An 18,196-nucleotide genomic window follows, 5' to 3' on the forward strand; every position below is an offset into this window, starting at 1 on the left:
TTGTAAATAAAAAGAGTATAAATGTGACTATAGTCGTGTTTTGTCATGTCTACAGGGCTCTAATAATGCTTTGTTCATTTTAATCTGAAAAAAATCATTTGTCTACCCACCAACTATATGTGGCTTCTTAAGTTTTTATTATTTGCCCTGTTATTATTATTATTATATTTATTTATTACTGATTGATTGATTTTCTTGATTTGTTTATTTATTTTTCATCTTATTTTGTGCAGAAAAATAAAAATTAAGATATTTGAGAACAGTGGAATGTTTCATCAGAGCTTTTCTTGTACAAAATCGGAACCAAAGCACTGAAAAAGTTTGTATATTTTTCTGTTTTTAATAAATGCGTTTTTTGGGGTTTTTTTTGAAAACCTGATGCGGCCCAGCCTTGCCCAGACCCTTGCTCCAGTGGGCCCCAGGTAAATTGAGTTTGAGACCCCTGCTCTAAAAGATACGGTGAGGAGCTCAGGCATCCAGAAGGGGCTCAACAGGGGCTTGTCAGTTGAGGTGGAATCTAGACCTGACGCAGTCCAGGCATACCCAACCAGGCAGGCCGAGGACATGCCTGGGAACGCCTTGGCGTCCTCCTGGTGAAACTGGAGGAAGTGGCTAAAGACCAGGCCTTTCAAATAAGCAGAAGAAAATGGAATGGAATGGAATGAAATTTTAAAAAATGGCGGTGGACAAAATGATCATTTTGGTTTACATCATCAGAAACGTGCAACATTATATCACGTTTGTATACCTTAGATAAAGAACAGAGCATGAAGTTATTGACTTATGGGTGTTGGTTTCATTCCATTTAGCAGTAGACAAGAGTGTGTGGGCCTTTTAACACATTTTATTAATATGTATTAATAATTTTCTGCAAATATTATGTCATTGTCGCATGTCATTGGTGTAAAGACTGGCAGAGCAATGTAATATTCGTCTGTGTGGCAACACGTAGCTGATTGCCTCGTTGCTCTAATAGACATAGTGATGCACGTCAGAGGTAGTGGTGACATGTTGTAACATTGTTGGTTAAATTAGTATGCGGCTCAAAAGGATCTGCTGTGGTGAGTCCGTAATCAGGAAAAAACTGAAAGAAGCAAATAATGTTGGTTATTGGTGTGCCGCAAAATTTTTCCAACGTAAAAAACGTGTCGTGGCTCAAAAAAGGTTGAAAAACGCTGTGCTAGGTTAATTGGCCACTCCAAATTGTCCATAGGTATGAATGTGAGTGTGAATGGTTGTTTGTCTATATGTGCCCTGTGATTGGCTGGCCACCAGTCCAGGGTGTACAGCTGGGATAGGCTTCAGCACCCCCGCGACCCTCGTGAGGAAAAAGCGGTACAAAATGAATGAATGAATGAATGAACAGGGGTGTTATAATGTAATATAATGTAGGCTCCTGATTGGACAAAATGTGCATGACAGCGGGTGAATGTGTTCTGTGGGGGAAATGTGTGTTTTGAATGAGCTGCACATTTTGATGCTGGAATGGTTTCAATCGTAGAAGTGTGGTAGTAGTTTCACTAAATAATAACTTATAATAACTAAATAATAACTTAAACAACTCTGTTTGACATTAAAAGTGTTTACTCCGTTATATTTTTATTGACGTGTCTGCCCTCCTACGTGACAAACGAGGACGTAAGATGAGTAAACGAGGACTAGAAAGAGAGCAGCAAACATTCCTGGGAAACGATCCAAACTCAGTGATTCAGCCCATCAATGGAGATGAGGCCCCGCCCACACAGTCAGCGTGTGTGTGTGTGTATGTGTGTGTCATGCCGATGGAATCAAGCATCGCAGGAGTTTAGCATCAAAACATAAAAATGTAGGACTATGGCGAAGAAAAGACAGAGAGAACGAAGGTTTATTCGCAGCTTCTCAGCGCCGCCTCCGCTTTGCGGTGATGGATTGTGGGAAGTGATGACACATGACAACTTCCATCCAGCGCAGGCAGCTGCTCACTCTAACGTATGGCTGCACTCGCTGGGTATCTTCCTAGGTTGTGCCTCAAATGGAATACGTACGTCAGTGTACTTTAATAAGTGTACTGTGTATGCTGGGTACTTAGTGTGTAAGTGGATTACTATGTTGTGCACTTGATGACTGCAATTCTTGTCTTCTTCCCTTCTTTTTAATGCTGAATGAATAATTTCCAATATCTGGACAACCCGATTGACTATTATATAGTTAATCTTCAAACAGCTAAAATAATGCATAAGGCTAAAAACAACCAATTAGCTAAAAATGTCATCCAATACTTCTCTACAAGAGAGGAGAAATATGATCTCAGGGAAGAAGTACATTTGAAACACTTCTATGCTAGGACTACGTTATGCTAGCCATAGCATTTCAGTATGTGGAATCAAACTATGGAATGGATTGAGTAAGGACCTCAAACAATGCACAACGATGAGCCAATTCAAGAAACAATACAAGCAGTTGATGTTTGCTAAATACAAGGATGAAGAGTCTTGAACCAGTCATGATGTGCTATATATATCACTATATTGACACTTACTATGGTACCCATTATGGCATTGGATGCTCATATCACCTCCTGCTTCGGTAGGAGGTACATTATTAAAAAAAACACACACAAAAACTTAAACTGTATTATGGAAAGCAGGAAGTGAACAAATGTAACAGTTACTGATTGTAAAAGTACCAGATGGAGGGGTAGGATTTAATAAGCTTTGCTTCTTCCTACTCCTTTTGGACATGTGGAACTGGGAACTGATTATGGGATGCACTCAATTATAATCTGATGCATGTTCAAATGAAATTAAACCATTACCATTACCATTAGACAGTTTTTTCCACCTAATTCCTGATCCTACAATAATTTTAAATAGAGATGCACAATATTATATATTTTTTTCTTTAGTTTCATTTGTAGTTTGTGCACACCTGGAACCACGTTATCAGTGGAACCACAGTATAGAGCCATGCAGGTGTACTGTAATCGGGCACAAGCTCCGTCTCCGGCAAAGCTTTTGTAATTTTCAAACACTGCAGTACAATAAGTCCCAGGCGTTTCTGGCTTGGCAAGGTTTTTCGTGCACTCAAAGAGCCCCCCCCCCCATCATGGAGCATTTTGGTCCTTCCTCTTAACGTGAATGTTTGTTTACAAGTGAGCTCAGGGGATGCCACAGGCAGAAGAAAAAAGGAGCGCTTGATTTGCGCTATGGAAGGTGCCAAGTGTCCAATCATTGCACACTCGCCAACACCGTCATTTCGCCTACGTGTCAGTACGCAAGCGCGCCAACTGAGACGTACCTTTTTTCCTGTCTGTTCTACATTCATCCCACAAATTATTTCCTACCCTGCTTCCCTTGTGGCCACACCCCTACTTCCTGTCCAGTCAGTGAGAGACGTCTGATCACATTGAGCATCCAACACGGCGATGATGCTCGGCCAATCGTGTTGTTTTTACTCACCGATGACACCACAAAACACAGATAAAACCAGGTGACATCCAGCCATGGGGGCAAAAAAAACCTCAAACACACCAAGCGTGTGCGTGTGCGTGTGCGTGTGCGTGTGCGTGTGACATACCGCACACCGAAGAAAAAAATATCACGGCACTCGACATCACAGAATCTTTGTTGTAGTGGAGGAAGTGACGTAGGTATCGTGCATGTGCAGAAACGGCCATGTTTCCGGTACAAATCTTATATTGTTGGTACGCACAAGGTACAGCTTAGGTTTAGTTCTTCAAACCTTCATACGAAGCCCGCATGGAACAGTACGACTAAGGTCAGTACGACTAAGGTCAGTACGACTAAGGTCAGTACGACTAAGGTCAGTACGACTAAGGTCTTACAACCTCGATGCGTTGACTGTACGAATGAAGCAACAGCCGTACATCCGAGCAGCCTTAGATATCGTGCATGGTCCGCACGGTGAACTTACAGGTTTTACGTATGTTTGGTGCGCGGTGATCGTTTGCCTTCACAGTCACCCTGACTATGTTCTCAACGAGCAAATACAAAAAGCAGCGATTTGGGGAACGCCACAACAAATCTCATGTAAAAAAAATAAATCCAGTCGTGACCTAGCCGTAAGACACAAGTTGTCCACTTTTTAGCCACTCAAAAAGCAGCTTTGATCGGCAGCTAACGTGCTAAGCTGCTAATTCATACGCCTCCAAACAGAGACGGACACAAGCTCAACGTTCCTCGTCGCCCGAGTCATTGTGTGCTTATGTCTCAAGCCTGAAGGCCGCCATCTCGACCCATCACACCTGGTCCGGTGTGATCGGAGCGGACGATAGGACGACCTGCCGGAGCCTCAAAGTGCCGCCTCAGCAGCCCGCAGCTTCAAAATGGAGGAAGCAGGAGAGCAGAGCGGCTAAGAGCCGAGTGAGGTCACGCCAAATACGTCCGTCCAGACTCCAGCAAAAAAAAGGGAGCCAAAACATCAGCACCGAGGGCCAACAAGTGAAAGACGACACGAAAAGGAAATCTCTGCATTAGTACAGCTTGCGCGGGAAGGGGGGCCAGGGGGGGCAGGGGGGCCACAGTGTAAATGTAATACTGTGTGTGTGTGTGTGTGTGCGTGTAGCTAACTGTTGAATCTGCCAGAGCACAAGGACAACCATCATCATCATTATCATCATCATCAGTGTAGTAGCATTATTTTGGGGGGCTCGGAGGGTGCTCTGACTCCCAGTTATAGCTTCCCCCTCCCTCCCTCTCTCCCTCATCCATGCTGATGATCTTCACACTCAGGCTGCTTGCTGGTGCACCAGCTGCTGACGCGCGTGCACGTTGGAATGTGATATGTGCCCTTAAGCTGAAGCGAGGGCGGTGGGGAGGGGGGGGGGCAAGTAAAGGCAGCCCCCCCACTGCGGGCCGCTGGAGGCATGTATGCGCAACAGCCGGCCGGGAAACGGCCGGCCGGGATGGGGGCGGACGGGCATGCATGTCCCACGTGCGTCACACCTCTGTAACTTGCACGCGCCTCAATGACAGAAGGTCAATGGCACACGCACGAGTGTGAAGGGCAAAGCCGGCGTGACGCTGACGCTGACATGCGTGTACTCACAGTGCGCACGAGGCTCTTCTTCTTCTCCTCCGTCTCGTGCTTCTCTCTCACTCCATCCGTTCATCCCTCTGCCGGACATCCTCTCTGATCACTGTGGCGGGATCACGTCCTCGGAGCCCAGCCCAAACACGTCATGGCACCCACCCCTCACACACACACGCACACGCACACACATGCGCGCACACACATGCACACACACATGCACACACGGACAGACAGAGACAGACGCGCGTCCCTGAGAAGACGCAGACGCTGAGGCAGTGTGCAGCTGAGGTCCACGCAGCGTGGCTACATGTTGCTGCTGCCGCCTCACTGTCGCTCTCACTCTCTCCTCTTTGCTTAACATTCAGTATGTACGCCCCGTTACCTAGCAACCTCTCTCTACCGCCCTCTCTCTCCCCCCCCCCTCCCTTCTCTACTTTCCCGCTACACGTGTTGAATGCAAACTAACTTACATCCTTCCTTTCCTCGCTTCCTCTCCTCCGTTTCCTCAACCCCCGCCCCGACCTCCCCTTCCGTCCCGTCAATGGAAACTGCGCGACATTCTAATTCATACTTTGATATTCCAGAAATGTCCATGTACGAGGGGGCGTGTCTTACAAATCACGTGAGGTTGTCTTGTTCCCGCCTTTCGTCCTCCAGATCCAGGAGCACCCTGCCCCCTCCCCCCTCCACTCCCAGCCGGCCCCGCCTTTGCACGCCTGCGTCCTCCGGCTGTCATGAAAATAAAAATAGAAAAGGAGGCCAGTCGGCCAGCACGGAGACGTTTAAAAATAGACTTTAATCATCATCATCATCGCGTCTGGGCGGCCATTTTAATTTCTGCATACGCTGCAGGAACGACGCGTCATCAAATATTGTAGTCAACTTCCTCCTACTGTTGTTTTTCATCTTCAATTGTAACTTCTTTGTTCCAATCTCAAACATCTCCGAACAGGAAGTGACATCCTATAGCATCGCAGCACTGTCTGATACTGTACGTCCTCGCTTGTTTGTGCGTGCGGCGAGGTGAAGCGTCGTAATGGAGGAAAAGTGCCAGGCGAGCTAATGCCAGCGCCATTATTTTCATTTCGGCGCCAGTTTGCTTAATGTTCCTCGTCCTGGCGCTTTCCCGCCTGTGACGCAGCGCCCGAATGCCGAGCGGCCGCTTCCCGTGACCCGGGAGACACTCATGTGATAACGAGGAACAAATGATGCCTCTGCGCTCGGCGGGGGGGGGAAACAGCAGGAATACAGCGCTCCCAAGACCGACACAGAGATCCATTAGTGGATGCGGGTCAGCCTGGTTCTTTTATGGTTCTGGTCAGCTCAGCAGGAGGTCTTGGTTAGCTAGTATTTACATCTTGTTCTTTGTTTTGTTCACTGAACCAATGAGAAGCACAAGCAGCGGCCCTCTGTAGATCAACTCGAAAGTGGAACACTACCAGGAGGTCCAAAGGATCCGAGGACCGAGATGTCCTGACAGCATCTCTAATCCTGCATACGAGGTCTGTTGCTGTGAGACACTTTCTGAACATGGCAAGTCAAAAACGAGTCAAGTCCATCAGCGCGCGTCAGAGAAGATGAAAGAAGCGTCTCCAGGAATAGCAACGTCACTAACAGGCTTACTCGCCACATCGCATCCCACACAGAGGCCTTGTCATGTGACTGGCGGCGCCTCCGTCCATGGTGTTCGAGGGCGACGTGTTATCTTTAGTGTTTGACGCGAAAGTTTTTGGCCAGTACGCCGCCAAGATGGCCACCGGGAACATGAACACCTGTTGCCATCAGCAGGCATGATGAGCTAAATGTGTCTCAACTGGCACACGGCCGCACTCGGACTTAGTCGGCAACATGCAGTGCACTGTCAGTCTGGATGTTGTTGCACAGTGCTGGACACTTACCAGTAAACAAAGAGCAATTACTGCTGTTTTGGGGTTATTAGTCAAATGTATATTTAAGCAGACTGTATTTTTTTGGCCTAAAGCATTTTCAAGCATAAAAAAGCCAAATTAATGATTGAACTATTACCATTCAGACGGACACGCCGTGGCCGAGACGGACACGCCGTGGCCGAGATGGACACGCCACGGCCGAGACGGACACGTCACTGCCGAGACCGACACGCCATGGCCGAGACCGACACGCCATGGCCGAGACGGACACGCCATGGCCGAGACGGACACGCCATGGCTGAAGTGGACACGTCATGGCTGAGACGGACACGTCATGGCTGAGACGAACACATCATAACTCAGTGGGGGGAGGGGGAGCATCTCCTCTCATTACATGTGGAAGTGGTAAGTTCTTGGCCTCTTATGTCCTTCATCCCTACTCTGTTTGAAACACTAAGTTTAGAATAAGTAAATAGGAGAGGCTAAGGTAGTAGCTCAGCGGCGTGCTAGGCTAGTGGCAGACGTCTGTTAGAAGAAACCATTGGAGAACGCTGGCCTGAGCAAACTTCATCTACTTCCTGTCAAGTGAACCTGCCTCTGCCTGCGGCGAACGGCAGCCATAATGATTGACAACCAGCCTCTCACCGGACGGCAGTTGTCAATGTCGATCTGGTCCACATTTTGGACAAAGAGTATTGATGGTGATGAATTAAATATGAGGCACACGTGCACTTTTGGACGCCGCCAGGCAGAGTGGAGAAATAATGCGAGCGTTGATTAGCACCTGATGAGTCACGGGAGGGGTGAAGGGGGGAATCACTCTGATTTCTTATCGAGTGCAAAGGAGGAAATCAAGTCTGAAAATGTACAAGGACGTGTCCTTGACATCACATGGAACATAAAACAAGGGTGTACAAAGTGTGGCTCGAGGGCCATTTGCAGGCCCTGGGAACATTGTAACGATACATATTATTGGATATTATAGCACCTTCAATGGACAGAATGTATCAGAGGGCCTCGCCACAGCCTTCCTGGAAGACGAACATGCCTCGCTACCATCGCTACCGTTCCAAGATGTTTCTGAGGCTGTGGGGACAGTGTGGGAGATGAGTTGGTTGGGGGAATGAGGCTGTGATTAGCATAATGGCATCTGCCTCGCTGGAATAATGAGCGGCAAATAAATGCGCCATTAGGGGAGGAGCCCTGTGTCATTTGCAGCCCAAACGTTATGCTCAAACTGCACGCATCATCACGCTGCCATCTTTGTTGTGTCTCCATCAACACGCGTTTAAATGAAGACCTTATTTTTTTGGGGAAATGGACCAAAAAAAAACCCTCCCCACGTTTACTTAACGACGCATTCACATACTTGTCTCTTCACGAGGGCTGTCATGTGACCATACATGAGATTGAATCCATGAAAAAAATCCATAAAAATGAAAAAAATATGACAATATATTGCAATCTACAATTTAAATTCTACTACATTACACTTTTCTGCACTGTGTGTGTATGCTAGCAGCCCCGCCTCCACCCACTGAGACAAAGGGACTGTATGACTGATAGAAACGTGCACTCCATTCATGCTCTTTTTCTATGGAACAAATGCGCCACAAGTGAATCTCTTCCTGTCTGTTCGGCGGCGGGAGAAGAGGAAAACAGACACGCATGCACATGGCGATATACAGAGACCGGCAAAATGATCCAGTTCATTTCCAGGTATTGTGTGATTAATTCATTCATTCATTCATTCATTATGGTCCAGGCTTGGTGCCTGAATGAGAAATCTTCTCACGTTTGAATCTAGCCATGTTGTGACACCTCTACTAGTACACGTGAAGTATACTGCAGATGATACTACATCATGCAGGTGTGAAGGTGCTGTGTCGTGAGGACAGAGACTAACCTTCAAATGTCGGCCGCAAAAATTTTTAAGTGGTTGAGATGAACGAGAAAGGAAACGAGCGGTGCAGACATCCAAACACGAGACGGACATGACAGGAAACAGACGGCGCCGCAGACAGGAGACCGGTGCGCAGCGAGAGGAGACGCTTCAAGGAGACAGACACGTTGACAGCCTCAAAGAGACGAACGGGAGGACAAGTCGGCGTGCATGGAGGCCTCGTTGCCCCGGAAACCATGAGCTGATCACCCATTCATGGATCAGAGAGTTTGGTCAATCTTTAGTGTCCCCAGAGGATAATTAGGACAGGAAACAAATCCTGACGTAACAAAGCTACGCCAATTGGACACTTCTTGCGCTGCTTGTAAAAGAACTTGATGGACATCGTGAATGGGAGCGTGGATGGAATGACAGATCACTGACCGGTCAACGAGATGGACAAATGCAATGAAGTCCAGGCCAATGCCAACACTACCTTTTCCGCAACTATCATGGGTGGTGGAGGGGGGCAGTGTCTCCATATATTGTCCCAAGTTCTCCATCCTTTCAAGAAGACATCGTGGTTACCAGCTCAATGACCCAGAGACACTTTTTCAGTCTTTATGGCAGCTCCTCATTTGTACATTTCCAGCCTTCCTCTTTATGCCTGGGGTGGTAGTGATTGGGGGGGGCAAAGGATGAGGCACTTCAGTCGGCCAACAGATTTACACTCCATCAAGCCGCACTCCATGATTCTTCTTCTCCGCTCCACGTCCACGACCACGCTCCACGCCTGGCCGGCACCTCGAGGCTCGTTAATCATGATTAACATTGCTACGCAGGCTGTTCGTTAGCGGCTACCTGGTCTACACCTGCTGTTGCTGCGGTGGGGGAGAGGGAGGAGCACAGTGCTGAGTCGAAGATGGATGGAAGATGGATTGAGTGTTCTTTTCCTGACAGGGTGGAATGGTATGTTCCACCAGGAATAAAACTGCTGTGTGACGACACGACACACAATGGTGCCAATCAAGTGGGCTGCAGTGGCTTGTGGGTAAACAGCTAGTCACCTTGCAGCATGACTTCCAGTCGCTTTGCATGGTGGTGGGGGGGGTGCCATTCATTAAATGACAATTCATTAAGTGATAAGCTGATCACGCGGGGGGGGGGGCAGAGTGACAATAATAATAATATCATATATATAATAATAACAGTATGTATGACGTCTATGATGTCTATTTTTTTTAGTTTTTACATTTTATTTTATATTTTATTTTATTTTTATTATTATTTTATTATTATTTATTTATTATTTATTTATTTTATTCATTTTTATAATTTTTTTTTTTGTATTATTTATATTTTATTTTATTATATTTTAGTTTATTATTTTACACTTTATTCTATTTATTTATTATATATATCATATATAATAACAGTATGTATGACGTCTATTTTTTATTTTTATAAAGAATTTTTTTTTATTTATTTATTTTTAGTTTTGACATTTTATTTTATAGTTTATTTTATTATTTATTCATTGTTATTTTTTATTATTACATTTTATTTTATTTTATATTTTATTTTATTTATTATTTATTATTTATTTATCATTTTTATTATTTATTTATTTATTATTTCTTTTTTATTTATTTTATTTTTTTCTTTTTTATTTTTATTATTTATATTTTATTTTATTATTTTACACTTTATTCTATTTATTTATTTACTTGTATTACTATTACATTAATTTCTTTAAACAGTGCTAGTGCTCTTTGCACGTGCATGTGTGCACCCCTACTGTAAGTGAAGGAGGCATGTCAACACGGTCTATGTCGGCTTCATCAGCCCAATCTCACCGCAACCCGCACTGAGCCCGCACTGGGAAAAACTGAGCAGCGTTGGCTGTATGTTGCTATGGTGACCGAGCATTTATGGAGAGATAAATAAATGATCAATGCACAACAGAATGAAGCAAATGAAACAACGTACTTGGCTGAGTCAGACTGCTTCCTCCATCTTATTGCAGCCTGTCAATCTCGGCGTGCTTGATGAATTCCCGTCATGGATGAGAAGGGAATCCATTTTTAATGTTGTTTGTGGCCTGCACAGTGGCGGCGGGGCAAATCGCCGCCACGAGGTCCGATCAGGACTTGAAAACCAGGAAGAAGCTGACAGCGGTCGTGTGTTTCCTGAGGCGGTGAGCGCAGCCAACAACAACAGAACAAGACGATGGCCTGAGGAGGAACGCTCACCTTGTGATGCACCCAGCAGAAACACAATGTGACCTACCATGGGCTCAGCTAGTCCAGGAGAGACGTTTCCTAGTTCTGGTTCTGAAGAATCTGACCACTGAAAGATTTTGGTATACTAGAGGAAGACATCACTGCCATAAGGCTTGACGACACATTGTGTTTGTGCGTGTGCGCGACTCTACAGTGCTTGGACAGGAAGTCAAAAGTCAGGTGGCGTCAGCAGCAAGCAAACCTCAACAAGCCCCACTGATGAAGAGGACATCTGGTGCACCATCAGGACCATGCTACAAAGACGTGCACCGCTTCACTTGGATGTGAATGTGAGAAGAAAAGGCTCAGCCAGCCTACCGTGCAATCTTTCATGTGCTGCCAGCTTCCTGCTCCATCGTGAAGAAGGTTCTTTTTGGTTCCTCCTCTCATGTGGACCATCAGGGGCAGCCTCATGAACATGGATCCATCCAACTTCTATGGCTTATCCAAGGTTGAGTCGCGGGGGCAGCACCTTGGACTCCCAGAGAGACGTCTGGGAGACATCCTGACCAGATGCCTGAGCCACATCAGCTGCAGCGGTTCTACTTTGAGTTTCTCATCTTATCTCTCAAGGAGAGCCCAGCCACGCTCCGAGGAAAACTCATTCCGGCATCTTGTCCTTTCAGTCCCTACCCAAAGAAACATGAAAGCCATTTTTACCCACCACAAAAAGTCATTTTCATATTTTGCTTTGTTTTTTTTTCCCACCCCACCCATCACTGCCACAGATAGATTGTAGTCCTGCGGGACACGCTCCATTAAGACACGCCCAGTCCCACATCATGCTCTATGGTGTAGCGTAGGCTTTTACCAAAGGTATCAAAACGATTAAAAATAGGAACAATGGTTGGGCGCCAGACAGGGAAAAGATAAACTGACCTGTCAATTAACAAGATAACCTTTGGATTTATTCATCCGGCTAGCCTAACCTGTGCTACAGAAGTGAATAAAAAAATAAATACATAAGATACTCAAAGTCAATATAATTTATATTCAAATCCAGAAAAAGAACTTTCAAATTATTCAAATCATCATTTGCATTTACTTCAAAAAAAATCAAATTCTTCATATTATCATTTATATTCAATGTAATCACAAAAAAAAATCCCTCAAATTCTCATAATGAAAATAGTCATATTCACAAAATAATCTACTGCAAACTCAAAAGCGGATTCACAAAAAATAAATTAAATGTCCATTAATTAAATCCGATAAATTAGGAACCCAGATAGTCTTTTCCCTCTGTGAGGCGTGGGAGTGTGGGTGTGTGTATGTGTATGTGTGTGTGTAGTGTTTGCAGGGGGTTAAATAGTTCACAAGTCCTTTCACAATCAGTTCAGTCCAGTTCGATATGAAAGAAGGGGCAATGATTAGTGTAGGGGTATGGGTTGGGAGCTGTAATGTTCCAGGAGCTGAGGAAACCAGAAGGTAAGGGGAATGTGAGGAGAAAGGAAAATGGAGGAAGCCAGGAGAGTCAAAGGCAGGAGACCAGACTTAGCTTTTGCCGACAAAAGAGGAGGGACAAAACCGCCACGGACAGCAGGTCCAACAGAGCCTCAGATCCAACCTGCTTCAAGAAACTTTCTTCTTTACCGCTGATAATTTGTCTTGTCTCAGTTTCTCCTTCAGTTTCCACATTTACTTGAGTTCATTCCTTTTTCGATTAGTGTCTTGAATGACTTAAAAATAATCTGCTATTAGTTCTGATCGTCTCCTTTCTTTTCCACTCTCACTTCACACACTGAATCTCCTTTTCCTCTGCCCTTTGTTCTCTTCATGCTCACAGGTGTTCCCTAATTAAATCACTTCCCCCTCCTTCTCCTGCTCAGGTGGCCAGAATTATTTGAGGTTTCCTCTCTTCTCTGCCACAATGGCAGGGGTCTCAAACTCAATTTACCTAGGGGGCACTGGAGCTAGGGTCTGGGCAAGGCTGGGCCGCATCAGGTTTTCAAAAAAAAAAACGCATTTATTAAAAACAGAAAAATATGCAAACTTTTTCAGTGCTTTGGTTATGATTTTCTACAATAAAAGCTCTGATAAAACATTCCACTATTCTCAAAATCTTAATTTTTAGTTTTCTGCACAAAATAAGATGAAAAATAAATAAACAAATAAAGAAAATCAATCAATCAGTTCTAAATAAATTATTAATAAATTAACTAAATAATAATAATAAAACGGCAAATAATAAAAACTTAAGAAACCACATATAGTTGGTGGGTAGACAAATTATTTTTTTCATATTAAAATGAACAAAGCATTATTAGAGCCCTGTAGACATGACAAAACACGACTATAGTCACATTTATACTCTTTATTTACAATATATACTATATATTACTTACAATATATACTTTATTTACAACATATTGCGCAACTGCAGGGACACATGCTAACTCGCAAACTAGAGAGCTAGCGACCTAAACGGTAGCCTTCAAGTTATTTCCTTTAAACTTAAATAGCCAAAAACTTACCACTTCCACACGGATAGGGAGAATAACTATTAACAGTTATTTAACCTTTAACATGAACATTAATCAAAAGTAATAATTTTTTCTGGGTACATGATACCATACAGCATCCATATCAAACTTGCGCGGGCTGCACTAACATTAAACTTTCATATCAAGGCGGGGGCCTCAAGCTAGTGTCCTACGGGCCAAATTTGGCCCGCGGGCCGTGTGTTTGAGACCCCTGCTCTATGGAGCTGAAGAAAAACATTCCAGGTGTGAAGCCATGTTCCTGAGACTTGTCCTGCAGCAAGACGCCAAAACTTTGTTGGGCGGAAAGACAAAAACTCCTTTCTCTTCACTGGCAGCCTGAGGCAAAGTGTTTCAGTCCCTAAGAGAATTGTGTAAACATCTCCAAGCTACAAACTAAACTGCTGTAAGAACATCTCTCAGCTCAGTACTGCAAATAAATCCTAACCACTTTGAAAAAACAGATTCATGCACCAAAGTGTTACCCCCTCATTAATGAACGGATCCATCAATGTACCTTCATTCTCCATCTTGGAGAGACATTTTGGACAAAGTGCGTGCTTCCAACTTTGTGGGAACACTTTGAGGAAAGCCCTTTTCTGTTCCCAGTTTAAAAAGGAAGGTCCGTAAAGGCATTCTTGGAGGAGTTTGGTGCAGAAGAAGAACAAGGAAATGGACACAGTATAAAGATGTAAGATTATCTTCACTTGTCACATCCTGCAAGGCTTTCACTGCATTGTGTGTGTGTGTGTGTCCTGCAGGAAAGGCACTTGTCTTTGAAATGCATCATCACCGGATGAAAAAGGTTTTCACAGTTGAAGTATTTGACTCGTTAAAGGAGGAGCTGACAAAAGAGTAAATGTAAATTAGAGCGGCACCAGAAGCCTTCATGTCTGCTTCACGGCTTGGCAACAGCGGCCTGGCTGTCACTCACACCGCACCCGGCGGCGTTCGGCCATGCTGATGCTGATGCTGAAGAGGAGCGTGAGACTGAGAGGTCATTTCCATGCTAAATTGTTGTTGCAGAGATGTCTAAAGATAGAATCGCCGCTTGTGGAGGTCCTGGACGACGTGTGCGTGTCGGCCAGCGACATGGGGCGAATGGGAGAGGCGGAGCCTACACACACAGCAGCCCGGGTAATTATGGTAATTGAGAGCCCACAGAACAGCTCTTAATGTCAGGAAATCAAACATACAGTGAGTGTGTGAAACCTGGTCGTCGCCATGGTTACCATTAGGTGGTATATACACACACACACACACACACACCATGTCGGCTATACCACGTTGATTACAATTAAGCCACAATTTTAAGACACAAACACAAAGACACAAAATTAAGACACAAACAAGATGACTCAGCACTAACCCACCTCATGTGTGTGCAGGTAAGGCTCCCCTCTGGGGGCATCATCATCATCATCACTCCGTAAAGGAGCAAAGCCTCCTGGCCTGCTGGCTACACGTCGCTACCAGCCAATGAAATCAAAGCTCTAGCTGTAGGGTGCATGGAAACACACGTCACTGAAGGAACCTTCACTTAATAATAATAATTAAGGCATAATTAAGGCTTCATGAGGACCAGTCCGGCAATCTCATCTCAATCAAACGTACTGTACCATTCCTATGCACTAATACAGAATCATCAAACAGGAAGTGAGCATCATGGCAACAACGCTAACATCTCATTAATCCCTCCCAAGTGTGTGTGTGTGTGTGTGTGTGTTGATAACATCAGTGTGAAGGACAATAGATCAGACCACCATGCTGATTAACTCATCAGCATGCTGACACTGACATTTCACACATCAGCAGCGTCTCTGACACGTGGATGACAGCGGAACCTTCCAGACAATGAAGTGACAGTGGCCTCGCCAAGGCACAAGTCAAACTTGTGAAGTGTGTACTTTTTTTTTTTTTTACATTACCCATCACATTCATTAACAGCCACAAAGAGTGATGCTAGAAGCTACACTGTGGCTATGAAATACAGTGCATCCGGAAAGTATTCACAGCGCTTCACTTTTTCTACATTTAGAAAGTATTTTTTTGACATGTTTTGAATTTATTAAAAATAGAAAACAAAAAAATCACATTTACATAAGTATTCACAGCCTTTGCCATGAAGCTCAAAATTGAGCTCAGGTGCATCTTTTTTCCACTGATCATCCTTGAGATCTTTCTACAGCTTAATTGGAGTCCACCTGCAGTAAATTCAGTTGATTGGACATGATTTGGAAATATAATAACTGTCTATATAAGGTCCCACAGTTGACTGTGCATGTCAGAGCACAAACACCAAGCATGAAGTCAAAAGAACTGTCTGTAGACCTGCGAGACAGGATTGTCTTGAGGCACAAATCTGGGGAAGGATACAGAAACATTTCTGCTGCTTTGAAGGTCCCAATGAGCACAGTGGCCTCCATTATTCGTAAATGGAAGATGTTTGGAACCACCAGGACTCTTCCTAGAGCTGGCCGGCCTTCTAAACTGAGCGATCAGGGAAGAAGGGCCTTAGTCAGGGAGGTGACCAAGGCCCCGATGGTCACTCTGTCAGAGCGCCAGCGTTCCTCTGTGGAGAGAGGAGAGCCTTCCAGAAGGACAACCATCTCTGCAACAATCCCACAATCAGGCCTGTATGGTAGAGTGGCCAGACGAAAGCCATCAGACCAGAGAATTTTGTTTCTCATGGTCTGAGAGTCATTTAGGTGCTTTTTGGCAAATTCCAGACGGGCTGCCATGTTCCTTTTGCTAAGGAGTGGCTTTCGTCTGGCCACTCTACCATACAGGCCTGATCATCGGGGCCTTGGTCACCTCCCTGACTAAGGCCCTTCTTCCCCGATCGCTCAGTTTAGAAGGCCGGCCAGCTCTAGGAAGAGTCCTGGTGGTTCCAAACGTCTTCCATTTACGAATAATGGAGGCCACTGTGCTCATTGGGACCTTCAAAGCAGCAGATTTTTTTCTGTATCCTTCCCCAGATTTGTGCCTCAAGACAATCCTGTCTCGCAGGTCTACAGACAGTTCTTTTGACTTCATGCTTGGTGTTTGTGCTCTGACATGCACAGTCAATTGTGGGACCTTATATAGACAGTTATTATATTTCCAAATCATGTCCAATCAACTGAATTTACTGCAGGTGGACTCCAATTAAGCTGTAGAAAGATCTCAAGGATGATCAGAGGAAAAAAGATGCACCTGAGCTCAATTTTGAGCTTCATGGCAAAGGCTGTGAATACTTATGTAAATGGGATTTTTTTGTTTTCTATTTTTAATAAATTCAAAACATGTCAAAAAAACCCTTTTTTCACATTGTCATAATGGAGTATTTTGTGTAGAATTTTGAGGTAAGAGATTAATTTAATTCAGTTTGGAATGAGGCTGTAACATGACAAAATGTAGAAAAAGTGAAGCGCTGTGAATACTTTCCGGATGCACTGTACATTTTATGATTTCCTATGAGCCTTCAATTTATTTATGAAGTATTTATTTAGCGGCACGGTGATCTAGTGGTTAGCGCACAGACCTCACAGCTAGGAGACCAGGGTTCAATTCCACCCTTGGTAGAGTGTGGAGTCTGTGTGGAGTTTGCACGGTCTCCCCATCTCCCTGTGGGTTTTCTCCGGGTACTCCGGTTTCCTCCCACATTCCAAATTGTTAATTGTCGATAGGTGTGAATGTGAATGTGAATGGTTGTTTGTCTATATGTGCCCTGTGATTGGCTGGCCACCAGTCCAGGGTGTACCCCGCCTCATGCCCGAAGATAGCTGGGATAGGCTCCAGCAACCCCTGCGACTCTCGTGAGGAAAAGCGGTAGAAAATGAATGAATGAATGAACTATTTATTTATGAACTTGAGCCAAAAAAAATACCACTTCCACAAGGAATGAGAGGATAAGCTTTTTTTCATTCCATCATGTCAGGCATGCTGTGGCTGATTTATGCAGGGTTAAGTAAATATAACATAAGGCAATGTTTCATCAATCTTGTATTTAGGTGACTTACATTTTATGTGTACGAATACAATCTGGACTGCAGCACGTGTGAACAATAGCAATTGAAAAAGGGAAGTAGAGGGTCCTGGGGAGTAACAAATACTTTATGATTGTATCAATTATTAGTAGTTTTTGCCATTCATCCTTAAATCTAACCTCGCCAAAAAGCCGGTTCCAACTGTATAGTGCAATATTAGTAGAATATTAGTACAGTGCTTTTTCTCCAAGTTGAGTGTGAAAGAAAAAACATTTTTATAAAAGGTATGTTTGTGTATGTTTGTGAACATACCGAAATGCTGGTAGTGAGCACTGAAGAAGTCCCAGTTTTGCCGCCATCTTAACCCAGCAATGCATCTGGTTGGCTCAATGCTGCTCCCTGTTGGACGAAAGGGTGAAACACGCAACCTATGAATATTCTCATTGCAGTACACATAACAGGTGAATTTCAATAGATAATATCGAAAAGGCATTTGATTTCAGGAGATGAGTTGAGCAATTAAAGGCTGAGTCGGTGACTCCATAAATAGAGGAGTTGCATTTTTTTAAATGAGACACTGAAATATATTCACAAAGATTCAGTATCATTATTTATTGAGATGCACCCGTTATGCTCTACTTCCATACACGCCTGCCATCTAGCG

At 44.3% G+C, this 18,196-nt stretch overlaps 1 protein-coding gene across 3 annotated transcripts in view; it reads right to left on the bottom strand.

Moving 5' to 3' along the window:
- Positions 1 to 18,127, bottom strand: part of grin2da (glutamate receptor, ionotropic, N-methyl D-aspartate 2D, a) — a 99,916-nt gene extending 81,789 nt beyond the window's left edge. For 2 of the 3 annotated variants that reach the window (XM_058047670.2, XM_058047668.2), the window contains exons 1-2: positions 17,845 to 18,127; positions 11,403 to 11,713 (exon numbers count right to left, since the gene is read on the bottom strand). The gene's annotated coding sequence lies outside the window, so the exon portion shown is untranslated. Of the gene's footprint in view, positions 1 to 5,046; positions 5,410 to 11,402; positions 11,714 to 17,844 lie in introns of those variants that run through there. The other variant, XM_058047669.2, reaches the window with a different exon arrangement.
- Positions 18,128 to 18,196: the final 69 nt, after the last annotated feature.

Source organism: Doryrhamphus excisus, linkage group LG7 (genome assembly GCF_037039965.1).
Source record: "Doryrhamphus excisus strain RoL-2023G ecotype Guam linkage group LG7, RoL_Dexc_Guam_v1.1, whole genome shotgun sequence".
NCBI lineage: Eukaryota > Metazoa > Chordata > Actinopteri > Syngnathiformes > Syngnathidae > Doryrhamphus > Doryrhamphus excisus.